Genomic DNA, 12,135 nt, shown 5'->3' with positions numbered 1-12,135 from the left:
ATTTTGAAAATAGTCTTGACTCCAGTCGGAGGATTTTGAAACAGCGAAAACCCCCACTTGAAGAGCCTCTATTGAGCTGCAGTAGCTATGGTTACCATCAGGGTCCGCATAAGTGGGAGAAAAGGCTAATTCCTCCAGTGTTACAACCCAGCCAAATGGTACAGAGAGAGAGATAAAAGATGAGAAAGAAGGGTATACCTCTCATTCATTCTGCCCCCTCCCATCTCCTGGTGCGTAGCTCCGCTTGACAGGCACAGATCATGACTTGTTGTGGATATCTGGGGAAGACCCACCCCTCCCCCTGTCCCTGCCTCCTTCCCTCCACAGTTCAGACCACAGAGCCATTCTAGGAAGCATAGCCTGGGCCTCAGTCCAAGGAGGAGGGGGGTCGGGTCAACTCACAAATTACTAAACCTTGTTCTCTCTGCCTTGAAGGAAGACACAATTCCCAGATCTTTGGAGAGTGTATTTTGGATGGTTATGGAAAAATAACAGAGTTACCTCCTGCTCATTTTTTACATTTGTCAGTTTCATCGGCGAGGGCAGGTAGCTGACGCCCTCTGATGGATTGCACTTGGTGTAGAAAGCCAAAGGCCTGGGAGAGGATGCATGTTTTTCAGTGAATCTGTATGTAGGCCTACTATTCTTCCTTTTTTCCTTTGTTCCTTTGGCAATGTAAAGGTAGAAGTTCAGGGCCATTTCACCAAGCAGACCACTTAGGTATGATTGTGTCGTTTTAACAAAGCACATTGTAGCATATCCCTTTTAAATCGGAGCAAAAGGGAAATCAATCGATTTTCAAATGTATTATCTTGCTTTATCCCGGATTAATTACAAGTCTGTCTAAAATGCCAAATTTGACACACACACATATATATATATATAATATTATTTCAGCAATGATGTTTCACCGTGCCTTGAGGATAGGCTGTGTGTTCTCTTTTCCCTGAAGTGTCATAGGGCCTCTCTACCACTTTAGTATCTCGTCTTCTGCTAGATCCTCTTTCCTAATAAAGACTCTGACTTGAACAGGGGAGCTCTCTCTCTCATTTGTTTATCCCCCGTCCATCCCCCCTTCTCAGAATTGGGCTTTTTGCTTTACTGATGGATTGAACTGCTGAGCCCTCCACGCCTCCCCGCTTTTCTCTCTCTCTCTTTCTCCTATCCCGCTCCTCTTCTCTCCAGCACGGTGGTGGCGGTATAAATCCGGTGATTAATCAAAAGGAGAGGGCCTGTATCCCCTGCCTGCCTGATTTGTCCCGGCTCGTCATTGGCACAGAGAAGTGCCACGAGTGGCTCTTTCATCAGCACGCCATCCTTGGTGACATTGTCTGAGGCTCCGCGCCTAAATCATCCCATGACTCACATTCTCCGACTACACTACCTGCCATGAGAGGAAAGGAGGGGAACGGTGGGAGCGAGGAGAGGATGGATGAACTGACTGGTCTTCTTATTTTTTTTCCTCTTGCCTTTCCTTCTGTTTCTGTGCAGAGTTTCAGCTGTCGCTAGGATACCCTTCGACAGATGTATCGTCCTTTTGCGAATCGCCCTCACAGGGGTGGCTAATGGCCCACCGAGCTCGACTGCTGCTTGGTTGCTGCTTCGTGTGTGTGTGTCTGTTTGCATTTGTATAGTGTTAGTGTGTGGAGAGTGGGGTGGGGGAACTAACTAGGCCTCCAGGCAGTTGCCCATCCAATTAGTACTTTCAGTAAACCGGCTGAAACTCTTCTGTCGTTGTTCCCTGTACTTTGAGTGGTTGAAGCTTAAAGCCAAAAAAGGACTTGGGCCTAGTCAAAACCCACCTCTTCAATCACAGACTGTTTTCTCATTACCCTGCTAGGTATGCGTAATGCCCGAGTCAGTGACGACATAATTATCTTAATTGTCGTCACCATCACTGGGAGAAAAACAACAACAACAACCGAGCAGTTTATGAAAAAGCATTAGAATATGTGTGCTCTCTGATAGTAGTGAGTTCAACAGAGCAGCAGACATTAAGGTTGTTTGCCCCAAAGCCTAGTACATGGTGAAAAAGCTGAGGCTGCCTTCTAACATGGCCTCCAGAAATGGAACTCTATTCTCAGTGTGAGCGGAGCGATGTCGTGAACAGCACAGCAGGGCTTTAAAACAACCAGCGCTGAAGAGCATTCCATGACCAATGCTGAACTCCGGGCTTAGGAGAGCTCCATCAAAGCAGGCGGCGTTAAAGGGGCTGTCTGGACAATGCCCAAGCAAGGATAAGTGACCGCCCTCTGTCTCTCTCCATCCTGTGCTCACTCACTGGCCCCTTCTCTGAAGAAAGAAAGAAATAAAGAGAGAAAGAAAGAAAGAGGGAGTGAGAGAGAGAGGGAGAGAAAGCAGGATTTCATTTCCTTTTGTCTCTGCGCCCTGCAAATTGATCCTCTGGCTCAAAGTGAAATGGCTTAACTGCAGTATAAACAGACTGCCGCTGTTCCTCATAAGGACTAGCATTAGAGGAAATTGCCGGTGTCGGGACCGACAGAGCGAGAGAGAGATAGAGAGAGAAGGCATGGGCAGAAGAGCAGTGTTTAAGCCCACGCACTCACTGCATCCAACGCGCCTGCGCTCCCAGCATGACTAATACCAGAGGTCATCAGCTCCAGAGGCGGCAGCCATTTCTCATGGAGAGCAGTCGCTGATTACGCTGGTGTTTGTGGATGTAACTGTGTGTGTGTGTTCGAGCCTTCTGAGCAAGTTATCCAGGAAACGTCCGAGAAATGGGGCTCAGGGAAGCATGTGGAGTCGTTCCATGTCATTCAGCAAGCCATGACACCCACCATCTGTTCGTTCTGAAATCATTTCTGTAGTTAGAAACAGGTAAGATTGGCAGTCATTAAATGTATTTAGATCTCTGAGAATTAAGCTCATTGATTGCACCCAAATTGGCAATTTTAATTTATATGATTCAGATAATATTCATTAAATATAGTACCCAACAGCAGCTTTGGACCATACTTCTTCCTACCAATGTGTAAGACATGAGGAATCCAAAAAATTGTCAAAAGCCACCCACACACCCTATGCCAATCCCACCCCAACAACCAGTGTGGTGCCAAGACAACAACCTCTCCCTCAACTTGAGCAAGACAAAGGAGATGATCGTGGACTACAGGAAAAAGGGGGACCGAACATGCCCCCATTCACATCGAAAGGGCTGTAGTGGAGCGGGTCGAGAGTTTCAAGTTCCTTGATGTCCACATCACCAACAAACTATCATGGTCCAAACACACCAAGAAAGTCGTGAAGAGGGCATGACAACGCCTTTTCCCCCTCAGGAGACTGAAAAGATTTGGCATGGGTCCCCAGATCCTCAAAAAGTTCTACAGCTGCACCATCGAGAGCATCCTGACCGATTGCATCACCGCCTGGTATGGCAACTGCTCGGCATCCGACCGTAAGGTGCTACAGCGGGTAGTGCGTACAGCCCAGTACATCACTGGGGCCAAGCTTACCTGCCATCCAGGACCTATATACTAGGCGTGTCAGAGGAAGGCATAACATTTTTTGTTCTATTGTGGTACTTTTTATTTTATTTTTTACTTTAGTTTATTTAGTAAATATTTTCTTAACTCTATTTCTTGAACTGTATTGTTGGTTAAGGGCTTGTAAGTAAGCATTTCACTGTAAGGTCTACAGCTGTTGTATTCGGCGCATGTGACAAATACCATTTTATTTGATTGTCAGTTCTCTACAGTCGTGGTCAAAAGTTTTGAGAATGACACAAATACTAATTTTCACAAAGTCTGCTGCCTCAGTTTTGATGATGGCAATTTACATACACTACAGAATGTCATGAAGAGTGATCAAATTAATTGCAATTAATTGCAAAGTCCCTCTTTGCCATGAAAATGAACTTAATCCCCAAAAAACATTTCCACTGCATTTCAGCCCTGCCACAAAAGGACCAGCTGCCATCATGTCAGTGATTCTCTCATTAACACAGGTGAGAGTGTTGACGAGGACAAGGCTGGAGATCACTCTGTCATGCTGATTGAGTTAGAATAACAGACTGGAAGCTTTAAAAGGAGGGTGGTGCTTGAAATCATTGTTCTTCCTCTGTTAACCATGGTTACCTGCAAGGAAACACGTGCCGTCATCATTGCTTTGCACAAAAAGGGCTTCACAGGCAAGGATATTGCTGCTAGTAAGATTGCATCTAAATCAACCATTTATCGGATCATCAAGAACATCAAGGAGAGAGGTTCAATTGTTGTGAAGAAGGTGTCAGGGAGCCCAAGATGGTCCAGCAAGCGTCAGGCCCGTCTCCTAAAGTTGATTCAGCTGCGGGATCGGGCCACCACCAGTGCAGAGCTTGCTCAGGAATGGCAGCAGGCAGGTGTGAGTGCATCTGCATGCACAGTGAGGCAAAGACTTTTGGAGGATGGCCTGGTGTCAAGAAGGGCAGCGAGGAAGCCACTTCTCTCCAGGAAAAACATCAGGGACAGACTGATATTCTGCAAAAGGTACAGGGATTGGACTGCTGAGGACTGGGGTAAAGTCATTTTCTCTGATGAATCCCCTTTCCGATTGTTTGGGGCATCCGGAAAATACCTTGTCTGGAGAAGACAAGGTGAGCGCTACCATCAGTCCTGTGTCATGCCAACAGTAAAGCATCCTGAGACCATTCATGTGTGGGGTTGCTTCTCAGCCAAGGGAGTGGGCTCACTCACAATTTTGCCTAAGAACACAGCCATGAATAAAGAATGGTACCAACACATCCTCCGAGAGCAACTTCTCCCAACCATCCAAGAACAGTTTGGTGACGAACGATACCTTTTCCAGCATGATGGAGCACCTTGCCATAAGGCAAAAGTGATAACTAAGTGGCTCGGGGAACAAAACATCGACATTTTGGGTCCATGGCCAGGGAACTCCCTTAATCCCATTGAGAACTTGTGGTCGATCCTCAAGAGGCGGGTGGACAAACAAAAACCCACAAATTCTGACAAACTCCAAGCATTGATTATGCAAGAATGGGCTGCCATCAGTCAGGTTGTGGCCCAGAAGTTAATTGACAGCATGCCAGGGCGGATTGCAGAGGTCTTGAAAAAGAAGGGTCAACACTGAAAATATTGACTCTTTGTACTAGGCTTTGACACTTAAGGAATGCTTGTAATTATACTTCAGCATACCATAGTAACATCTGACAAAAATATCTCATAACACTGAAGCAGCGAACTTTGTGAAGACCAATACTTGTGTCATTCTCAAAACTTTTGACCACGACTGTATGTCTGACAAGAAGTATGGCGCTGCGGCTTGGAGTATTGCTTCTTCAACCTTTGTAATTTATTCCCTGTGAATCTGGTGATAGTTATTAACCCCTGTTCAGAGAAATTTGGCATTGAAGTTGCTTGCTTTATTATTTAATTATTGTGGTCAAGCCAGTCCTTCATGAACGCCATTCAGTTTGTCCTTTTCTTAGCAACATAATGCTTCAACCCAACTCTCCCTGAATAGTCCAAAAAGTGGCAGCTCTCTGAGAGGGTTATCCTTATTGTGCAATTCTCATGTTAATAAAACTTGGTGGAAAAATGGGCTAGGGACTAAAATGTTGTGGCAGCCATAATAAAATTATATTTTAAACCATTGCATGACGGTCTTATGTTTGTCAAAATAAATATTAGAAAACAGCTCTATTTAATGCGATTAGTGACATTTACCATTAAACCCAATTGAATTGCTTTCATGGAGGACTGGCTTGAATTGTGAGGATTACCACACAATGTATTTTCATCATGAGCAAAAGCTATTGGTCTCTACCTAAAGTTGCAAAGGAAATATTGTGATCTATTTAATAAAATGGATAAAAGATCATCCAGTGGTCAAAACCTGGTACTTTCACACTCATTTATAGTAACTAATGCAAGCGACTTCAATGACACATTTCTCTAAACAGGGGAAAATAACCGTCACCAAATTCACAGGGAATACATTACATAGTATGAAGAAGCAATACTCCAAACCGCAGCTTAATACTATGTTTTACTATGTCAGACATATTAGAACTGATACTGATACTGTATACTGGATGTTGGGGTGGGATTGGCGTGGGGGGGGGGTCTGTGGGTGGCTTTAGATTTTTTGGGGGGATTCATCATGTCTTCCTAATTTTAGGAAGAAGTTTGGTCCACATTGGATGTTGGGTACTATATTTATTGAATATTATCTGAATCCTATCAATTAAAATGTCAAATTTTGGCGTATTCAATTAGCTACATTTCTCAGATCAAATTATATTTAAAAAATAATAATGTTCAGGAAAGCTAATCGTATCAGTTACTATTTCAGAACAGTCTGAGATGGTGGGTGTCGAAAGCGCAGCGTGCTGGATACATGAGCCCCGACCTGATTCGCTTTGGCTAACATTAATCAAAAACAGTAAGCGGAAAAGAAAAACGAGACTTGAGCGCCAAACTTTTTGAGGATCTTGGGTTACGCTGAGTACCACGGTGGGTCCCGCAGTTTTACTCAAGGTGACCCGACCGCTCCCGTGTCAAACCACGTGAAGACTACTTCTGTCCTAAGGGCCTTAGTTGTTTTGGCTAACCTAAATGGTGCACATAGCAATGCTTTCTTCCCTTCTTGAACATCAAATAAATAGGCAAAATATGTTCGAAAATGGCTGTGTATTCTAGTGTAAGTTCCATTTAGCCTATGTCTTTGCCATGTTCAGTGTAATGTTAAAGGTAATGTGAAGACTATTGTTCAGACGTACCAGGTCTGGCAAGGCATGGCCAGGACTGCTAGAGGCTAAGGAAAGAAGGAAGGGAAGAGTCTAGAATTCCTCTCCATCTCCCTCCTACCGTCCCCTCCATCCCACCCTCCACCCCCGTCCCGTTGAGGAGCCCCATATGCTGAAGGACACTCAGGAGAGGGGCTTTGTGGGTTTTAGGAAGGGGGGCTCCTCAGCTCCCGCTGTCTGCTTACTGTATCTCGGTCACGTCTAGTGTTTTAATCAGACAGTTACCATAGGTCTCCTCTCTCTGCCTTTCTCTCCTTCCATCCCTCCCTCCCTCCCTCCCTCCCTCCCTCCCCTGTTCTCGCCTGTCTGTCACTCAGTGGGGTGAGAGCAAGGGGGAGAGAGAGAGAAAGTGCTGCTGTCCTTAGACAATTTTTTAAAATACTTTTACTGTTGAAAACGATATCCCAAATATAAATACAGTAAAGGACACACACTAAAGGGTAAACAAATATTTTTTGAGCAAATTAGTGTTTTTTAGAGAACTGCAAAGTTCAAGTAGTAGGGCATTCAAGGAGTTGGTCTGATAGGAAGTCGTGGTGTCATCGGCCTCCCCCTTGCTTGAGGAACAATAGAGGAGCAATATAGAACAAAAGAGGAAAGGCCCACCCCCCTACTTGTGCTGTGTCATGACTTACCTGGACCACCTATTGTTAAGTAAATCAGGTGTTAAATTAGGTGAAAAGGAGACTGGAGTGCCACTTTAAAGCCTGACAGACAGCGGGGATTTGCATAGTGAGTATGAGCAGTCTACTTGTCATCGCCATCACAGCAGCAGCACAGAGGCTGGCTGGAATCTCAAGGTCTTTTCATGTCTGCTCTGCAGTTGTCCATTTCAGCCACTATTCTTGTCAGTTCTCATTTTAAACTACATCCCATTTAGTCCGCTGTCGTCCTCACCGGCTCACCCAAACAGCTCATCATAGCTAGCTATTTAACACGGCTATATATGAACAAGGTTCAAAGAATTATGTCCCTGGGTGTGTACAGTGTTTATTAGTGGCTGTGCCCGGCTTTTGTTGTAGACAATGTGTTGGATGAGCCGGAATCTCAAAGAGCAAGAGGAGCAGGTAAACTAATGCATTCAAACTGTCCCGAGTGGCGCAGTGGTCTAAGGCACTGCATCGCAGTGCTAGCTGTGCCACTAGAGATCCTGGTTCGAATCCAGGCTCTGTCGTAGCCGGCCGCGACCGGGAGACCCATGGGCCCAGCGTCGTCCAGGGTAGGGGAGGGAATGGCTGGCAGGGATGTAGCTCAGTTGGTAGAGCATGGCGTTTGCAACGCCAGGGTTGTGGGTTCGATTCCCACGGGAATGAAAAAATAATAATATATGCACTAACTGTAAGTCGCTCTGGATAAGAGCGTCTGCTAAATGAGTAAAATGTAATTCAAAAAGTTGCTTCAATCAACCCTGTGCTGTTGGGCACCAGTGTTCCCATTTCCCACTAGCCTCTCCCCCCTTCTGAGCTGTGCTGTGGAGCCCGTTGCCATGGTTAACGTTGAGTGACATCCCCCTGCTGATAGCCAGGTAGTCTCCGTGGATACGCCAGGTCATTAAATGGGAGCTGGGGAGCGGCGGCTCTGGCTGGTTGGTATCGACCTGACAGACACTGAAATGAGGTGGCCCCGTGCCAGCCCCCCGTCTGACCCTGGCCCTGGCACTGCATGGACTGGCAGCTCCCCTTACAGCCCCTGGGCTCACTCACTCACTCCCTGTGGAAATGGAGACAGTAGATAAATGATTAGCGACAGCTTCATGCATTCCCCAGTCCCCGTCCTCATGAGTGAGTATATGAATACGTTTTCATGAACTGGTGGAGATTTTGCGTCATAGTGGCTGTGTAAGTCTTGGAATGCGTAGAGCGGTTTATCCGTGGTAAGACTGCTTACACTGAAGAATGACCAAAGCCACATAATGTGGCTAGTCACTTTGGATAATATGATACTCTGCTAATATGACATATCCTTTGTGTTTCTACGGAAGCAAATTCGTTTTATTGATTCCACTGCACTGTCCAGTCTTTAAATGTTTTTTAAGCACCAGTAACTACATACCTGACAGTGCTCTCTTGGCTTTACACGTTTCAAAGATGGCCGCCACCTGGCTACCCTTTCAGAAGAATCTCTTGTGGTTTGAAACTGCGAGGTGAGGAGGGGTGTGGATGGGGAATAGGAGTTTCACAAGGGTGGTGGGGGAGGAGGTGTTTTGGGGAACTGGAGGATAATTTGACTCTGTCGGCAGCACCTCCCTCCAGGGGCTTGCTGCAAGAACAGGAAGTGCAGGCGAAGACTGAACAAACCCATGCGGTCTATAATTAGCTTGGTGGCGGGCATCAGGGGCTCTCCTGGGAGGTGGCACAGGGAAGAGCGGGAGCACGTTCTCTTGATTCGAACATGCAGTTAAAACCGCCTATTTACGGCATCTGACCGCAAGCGGTACCGGAGTGGCAAGTCTAGGACCAAAAGGCTCCTTAACAGCTTCTACCCCCAAGCCATAAGACTGCTGAACAATTAATCAAATGGCCACCCGGACTATTTACATTGACACCCCCCCTCCCCTACATGTACAAATTATGCATAGTCACTTTACCCCTACCTACATGTACAAATTACCTCGACTAACCTGTACCTTCGCACTTTGACTCTGTACCCGTACCCCCTGTATATAGCCTCGTTATTGTTATTTTATTGTGTTACTTTGTATTATTTTTTACTTTAGTTTATTTGGTAAATATTTTCTTAACTCTTTCTTGAACTGCATTGTTGGTTAAGGGCTTGTAAGTAAGCATTTCACGGTAAGGTCTAAACCTGTGGTATTCGGCGCATGTGACAAATCAAGTTTGATTTGATTCTGGCCTGTCGCCGGGGCCCACAGGGGCCTCCGTCCTCTCTTCTCTCCTCCTCTTCCATCCCAGGGAGAGAGCAGTGACAAGAGGCTGCATGGGTTCAGGTCACACAAGGAGCTCAGTGATGCAGAGGACTCACCTTGAGAAAGCAGCTTTTTATGGCGTTGGACTCAATATACAATAATAGGGACGCCTGTGTACTTTATTGTGAGGTATAGTGGTATCTCTCTTTACATGAGAAGAGCGGTATCAGCCAGACAGCCAAGCACGTTTCGGTGACCCTCCGAAAGGTAGCTGGAGTAAACGAGAGAGAAGAGAGGAGAGGAGGGAAAGAAATGTGTGTTTTGGGGGCTTTGTGGTGTGCAAAGCTGAGAGGAAAGGTTATCCTTTCAGACTACCGATAAATGGCTGTGTGTGTGTCTGCGTGCGGTGCAGTGCTAGGGTGATGTAAGGTCTTATAGTTGGGCAGGGACTGCAGTGGAGCATGATGGTCGTCGTCTCGCCACAGCTTGGAATGCGAGACACCCCTCTTTTCTCCTCTCCTCTGGGCCCCTCTCTCTGTCCCCCAATGACTGTTTATGAATAAACAAAGCCATCGATCACGTAACACAATGAATTCCTATGTGAAGACTCAATAGCGCATTGAAGCCAAAATAAGTCAGATGGCGTCTCATGGATACATAACATGCGCAGTTTGAGATAAACCAGGAAGTTGCAGGCTAGCTCAGTGCTGCACGCTCTCATTAAGTAACTAAAGTTGATGGCCGACCGGGGTACTGCAGGCTGAATAGCAACCAAATTATCCTAGATAGATGGGAGGTGTTGAATGGAGCTGAAGGATGGAAATAAAAACAGCATGATAACTAATATAGGGCATGCTGTGTCCATAATAAGTTTATAGGTTGAGAGCTTTTGTGAAGGAGCACAGTTGGAGAGATATGGCATATAGAAGCAAACCGGATGGACATCATGAAAATGATCGGAGAGGTTGAGGGTAGAGGAAGTTCAGGAGTAAAAACAAACAAAATACAATTATTGTAAAATTGACTGTGTCCATAAAATGTATATAGTATGTATAAGATGGAAGTAGAGGCCTAAGCGTTGTTGTTCACTAGTTTACTCCAATTAGGGAAGGGGTGGTGGGGTTGGAAAGTAATAAAGGGAAATATATTTAAAAAAAGGATATATATATATATATATATGTGTGTGTGTGTGTGTGTGTGTGTATGTATATATGTATGCGAGAAAAAAAACGATGGGGAATTGGAAGTGATGCAGACAATTATATTGATGGAAGTTACAATCTATCTGCAATATTAAAGCTGATCTACCCACCCCTCCCAAAAAATTAAAAAACTAAATTATCCTTATAATCCTTTTTCTATGTGCGATTTATAAAATAATCGGTTCAAGGACATACATCTGTTGTAATAGAAGCAATTATAGGTACCCTGATTGACCACGAAGATTGCCATTTTCCCATTCACTATAATGGGGGATCCTGTTTTCTGCAAACAATTACATTTTAGTCATTTAGCAGATGCTCTTATCCAGAGCGACTTACAGTTATTGAATGCATACATTGTCATACTGGCCCCCCGTGGGAAACGAACCCACAACCCTGGCGTTGCAAGCGCCATGCTCTACCAACTGAGCTACAGGGGACAATGCCTGCAGGACCGCGGTCGGCCTTGAACTGCATGGCTTTAATAAGATTGGGCAGTCGTTCTCCCCTGCTATCCCCTTCTCTAACTCTTTGTCCCTCTCTTTCCCACTACTTTCTTCTCTGTTTTCTCCCATGCCCATTTTCACTCCCACACTAAAAATCGAATTGTGTCCTCTAGAATTGAGAGAAAATTAATTAATTAGGCTAGATGTCATTTGAACTGAAGCCCCAAGGTAAGAGTCTGTTACACAACTACTTTTTATCAGAGTTTTCAGACAACTGTGTGCAGTTCTAACAATCAAAGTTGGGAGTGTTCTTGAATCAAATGCTTATTTTCTCTATTTTTGGATCAGCACTCCAGCTTTGTTCCCTCCCCTTCTGCAATTTTCTGTTTCCCAAAAAATAGTATGTTACACAGAGTGGACTACGTTTTATAGACTTTACCCTTCGCCAAAGTTTCTAAGAACTGCGTTGTTTAGAAGAGTGCAAGGGCGAATTTAGTCATTCCACACGCAGACTTCATAAGGTAGGTGTTCCCTAATGGAAATATGCAAATACATGCTAGAACGAACCAATAGGATCTCGCTAGCTCGTGCTTGGTTTTGCCCACCTCCTTGCTTGTTCTGCTCACTATGCTTCATTTGCTCCCATTGGAAACAACAGGCTGTAGTGTATCTTGGGTTAGTTATAAAAATCTTTGGTACAGTACACAAAAAGTGGTCAAAGCATTTCAGCTATTTATGAAAAAATCCCCTGAGGATCTTAACTCATGACACTTATTATCACACATTGCTTTCTTTAATATATTTAGATAATATTTGAAAAACGTATCTTTCCAGCAATCAATTCTAATCACAACA

General features: G+C 45.0%; 1 protein-coding gene and 1 pseudogene across 3 annotated transcripts in view; one reads left to right on the top strand and one right to left on the bottom strand.

The window, feature by feature from the left end:
• znf609a (zinc finger protein 609a) overlaps window positions 1-12,135 on the top strand; it is a 190,006-nt gene that overhangs the window by 136,969 nt on the left and 40,902 nt on the right. The gene's annotated exons all lie outside the window — the stretch shown is intronic.
• Window positions 1-12,135, bottom strand: part of LOC311135203 (prostamide/prostaglandin F synthase-like) — a 44,476-nt pseudogene that overhangs the window by 30,499 nt on the left and 1,842 nt on the right. The window lies entirely within an intron of this gene.

This window comes from Coregonus lavaretus (assembly GCF_964263955.1).
Source record: "Coregonus lavaretus genome assembly, chromosome: 9".
Classification (NCBI taxonomy): domain Eukaryota; kingdom Metazoa; phylum Chordata; class Actinopteri; order Salmoniformes; family Salmonidae; genus Coregonus; species Coregonus lavaretus.
The sequence above is the reverse complement of the archived record's forward strand: the minus strand, read 5'-3'. Positions and strand labels throughout refer to the sequence as shown.